The sequence below is a fragment of the Tachyglossus aculeatus genome, chromosome 10 (genome assembly GCF_015852505.1).
Source record: "Tachyglossus aculeatus isolate mTacAcu1 chromosome 10, mTacAcu1.pri, whole genome shotgun sequence".
NCBI lineage: Eukaryota > Metazoa > Chordata > Mammalia > Monotremata > Tachyglossidae > Tachyglossus > Tachyglossus aculeatus.
The window spans coordinates 21,563,122-21,567,700 of NC_052075.1; the positions used below are offsets into that span (position 1 = coordinate 21,563,122).

General features: G+C 42.4%; 1 non-coding gene across 1 annotated transcript; it reads right to left on the reverse strand.

The window, feature by feature from the left end:
• Window positions 1–424: 424 nt before the first annotated feature.
• LOC119933947 lies at window positions 425–562 on the reverse strand. Its single transcript, XR_005452814.1, has one exon. It is a non-coding gene; the product is annotated as a small nucleolar RNA SNORA7 (small nucleolar RNA).
• Window positions 563–4,579: the final 4,017 nt, after the last annotated feature.

The window sequence follows — 4,579 nt, forward strand, 5'->3', positions numbered from 1 at the left end:
ACCAATTATTTTTCATTAGTAGTTAACAAATTTGCAGATCCCACTGAAAATGTAGATAATGTTTCTTACTGTTTGGGAATGGTAAAGAAATGGGATAATTCTTTAGAAAAAAAAATTGATCTCGAACTCCAGTTCTAGTAAAGTTAGAAGTGGTAAAATGTCCTACAGCCTTGTTCTAAATGAAACCCAGTAGGAGACTTCTTGCCTTATGCTGTCGAGTTGTTTCTGACCTGAAGCAACACCACGGACACACCTCTCCCAAAATGCCCCATTCTCCCTCTGCAGTTGTTCTGGTAGTGTACCCATAGAGTTTTCTTGGTCAAAATATAGAAGTGGTGTACCATTGTCTTCTTCCACGCAGTAAATTTCAGTCTCTGCCCTCACTCTCTCCCACACTGCTGCTGCCCAGCACAGGTGAGTTTTGACTTGCAGCAGATTGCCTTCCACTTACTAGCCACGTCCCTAGCTAGGAATGGAATGGGTAGGCCTCTGCTTGACTCTCCCTCCCATAGCCAAGACTGGTAGAGTACTGGAAACTCTCCAGGTGTGACCCTGAGAGGGGTGAGGAGGCTTTTACTTTTTATAAATATGTCTAGTGTCTATGTGAGTAAACTTCAGTTCTAAAAGACAGAAATCAGAGACTCCTGAGTTTCATTTGAACAACATTTTAGTTAATCATTCCATTTTTTGATTCCACCAACCCCAGGTATAATTTGGGGATTCTATGAACCTGATTCTTTCAAGGCTGAGAGGGAATTTGCAGTTGTGAGCTTGGAGACTAAGTTTGGGAAGTCATAACCACAACTACAGAATACTAAATCAACCTTGGTGTCATATCCTGGGTTCATGGGTTCATGAACCGTGGTTCAAATCCATGGGTTCAAATCCCGACTCCGCCACTTGTCAGCTGTGTGACTTTGGGTAAGTCACTTAACTTCTCTGTGACTCAGTTACCTCATCTGTAAAATGGAGATTGAGACTGTGAGCCCCCCGTGGGACAACCTGATCACCTTGTAACCTCCCCAGTGCTTAGAACAGTGCTTTGCACATAGTAAGCACTTAATAAATGCCATTATTATTATTATTATTATTATTATTATATCCTCTAGACTGTAACCCGTTGCAGGCAGGGAACGTGTCTGCCAACTCTGTTGTATTGTACTCTCCCAAGTGCAGAGTACAATGCTCTGCAGACAGTATAAGCTCTCAATAAATACCATTGATGATAATCCCCAATCTACCTAACCTTGAAACAAAGAGAAAATAAACTGGGAGACTCTAGCTCATTAAAACATTCCAAGATTGGAATAGCAGTGAATGCTTGTTGACTTCTACCTCACTGCTCCTTCTCCCATGAAAATGTTTGCGGTTATAGGACTTAGGAACCCCCACAGAAAGACAGGTGGCCTCTTGAGAAGCAGTGGAAAGAACCCGGACATGGGAGTCAGAGGTCATGTGTTCTAATCCTGACTCCGCCACATGTCAGCTGTGTGACTTTGGGCAAGTCACTTAACTTCTCTGTGCCTGTTACCTCATCTGTCAAATGGAGATCAAGACTGTGAGCCCCATGTGGGACAACCTGATTACCTTGTATCCCACCTCCAGCGCTTAGAACAGTGCTTGACATATAGTAAGCACTTAACAAATGCCATTATTATTATTGAGCAATGTACTTTGCTGGGAGAATAGAGGCATGAGACCCATTCCTGGACTAGGCTCAGATTTCCTTTATAAATTTTGGGCAAGTGACCTCAGTTCATTCCTCATGCCTCAGTTTCCATTTATTTGTGAAGTAGGTAGATAAAGTAGATCATCACTATTCTTAGGTTTTGTGAGCCCTGGGAGTCAGGGACTTGGGTAGTAAATAATAATAATAATAATGATGGTATTTGTTAAGCGCTTACTATGTGCAAAGCACTGTTTTAAATAGAACTCCTTCACATGCCTGCTGGGTGAAAATCACTTATCTTCACTGTGCCACAGGCCCTTCTTTTGCAAAATGAGGACTGAGAACCTGCTCTCTCCTTTAGACTGTGAACGTGACTCTCCCCCAAATGGGACAGTTACTGTCTGATCTGATTGTATTGTATCTACCCCAGTGCTTCTTTTTTTACGGTATTCATTAAGTGCTTACTATGTTTCAGGCATTGTACTAAGCGCTGGGGTGCATCCAAATTAATCAGGTTGGATACAGTCCCTGTACATAGAGCTCACAGTCTTAATCTCCATTTTAGAGGTGACGTAACTGAGGCACAGAGAAGTTAAGTGACTTGTCCAAGGTCACACAGAGTACAAGCATTGAAGGCAGGTTTAGAACCCAGGTCCTCTGACTCCCAGGTCTGTGCTCTATCCACTAGGCTAAGCTGCCTAACACATTGCTTGATACCTAGTAAGAGCTTAACTAATACCACAATTATTATTATTATTATTATTATTATTATTATTATTAGTGAAAGATGTTTTTTAAATGTCATCCATTATCAAAATATGTTTTCTGTCAGCTAACAGGTGAGCTGGAACTTCTCCAGGACTAATGTTCCACTATGACCGAAGCAGTATAGCCTAGAGGATAGAGAAGCACCGTGGCTCAGTGGAAAGAGCAAGAGCTTGGGAGTTCGACATTGAAAGCGGGGAAGAGAAAACTGGGTAGGACTAATCTGCTGAAATTAATTTAATTTATAATTAACAATAATTTAATTAATAACAATAATTAATAATGACATTTATTAAGCACTTACTATGTGCAAAGCACTGTTCTAAGCACTGGGGAGGTTACAAGGTGATCAGGTTGTCCCACGGGGGGTTCACTGAAAGGCAGTGAGGGGCGAAGGATGACACTGAGTGGTGGGATTCTGGGCCGGGGAGTGGGGCGACAGTGTCCTTGACAGATGGGAACTTTTGCCAGAAAACTAAGTTTAGAGAGGAAGGACACTATCTTACTTTTCCTGCTGTAATTACCATTTCAGCCAGTATCGCAGGTTCCCTTTCAGGTGGAATGAGAGTCCAGTCGACTCGAAAATGAACACGATGAAGCCCTGGGTCAGTGAATCAATCGGTGGCATTTATCGAGCGCTTACTGAGTGCAGAGCACTGTGCCAAGTGCTTGGGAGAGGACAGGGTGAGAGTTGGTAGTCACGTTCCTTACCTACGAGGAGCTTCCAGTCCAGAGGGAGAGATCTGACCCGTTGGAGCCAGGAAGCCAGGCCTGGCTGACTCCAAGTTGGGGTTTGTTGATCTAAGACAAGCCTTAGGTGGCCTCTCCTCCTCCCCATCCTCCCCGCCCTACCTCCTTCCCCTCCCCACAGCACCTGTATATATGTTTGTACAGATTTATTGCTCTATTTATTTTACTTGTACATATTTACTATTCTATTTATTTTATTAATGATGTGTATATAGCTATAATTCTATTTATTCTGATGATATTGACACCTGTCTGCTTGTTTTGTTTTGTTGTCTGTCCCCCACTTCTAGACTGTGAGACCATTGTTGGGTAGGGACTGTCTCTATATGTTGCCAATTTGTACTTCCCGAGCACTTAGTACAGTGCTCTGCACACAGTAAGCACTCAATACATATGATTGAGTGAATGAATGAATGAGTTAGAGGTCATGGGTTCTAATCCCGGCTCCACCACCTGTCAACTGTGTGACTTTGGGCAAGTCACTTAACTTCTCTGTGTCTCAATTCCCTCATCTGTAAAATGGGGATTAAGACTGTGAGCCCCATGTGGGACAACCTAATCATCTTGTATCCTTCCCAGCACTTAGAACAGTGCTTTGCACATAGTAAGTGCTTAACAGTTGCCATGTTCATCATTATTACAGAGCACAGTCCGGGAAGTCAGAAGGACCTGGGTTCTAATCCCAGCTCTGTCACTTGTCTGCTGTGTGACCTTGGGCAAGTCACTTCACTTCTCTGTGCCTCAGTTCCCTCGTCCATAAAATGGGGATTAAGACTGTGAGCCCCATGTGGGACAGGGATTGGGTCTGACCCGATTTGCTTGTATCCACTCTAGCCCTTAGAACAGTGCTTGGTGCTTAGTAAGTGTTTAACAAATACCACAATTATTATTATTGAAAAATGTCTTGCCTTAAAAGACAGCTTTCACGATTTTTGTTATATAAATGCTGCTCTGGAAATTCTCCATTTCCCAGAGGGAGGGGCATGCCTTTAGAAACGTCAATGTTATTCAAATAGGGGAACCATTGACTCAAGCTAAAAAGCCCGACAGTATTTAGTTAATAAGGTGACGTCTACTCAGAGATAGCTATTTTACCAATCTCTTTAGAGCATTCTGCATTGCTCTTAGCAATGCAATTGGATGGTCAGAGCCCAAACCTCTTAAGCCCTTACTTAGAACACGCTGACTGCAAGCACTAAAACCACTGACCATTTATAGTTAAACAGATATTCCTTGCCCCTGAAATTAGACTGATTTCAGAAGCTCTGCACACAGTAAGTGCTCAGTAAATATGATTGAATGAATGAATGAATGGTATTGCAAGTTTCTCAATCAACACATTAGGCTCAAAGGGTGTCCTTCTTTATACAATTTATTCATATGTATACTTTAAAA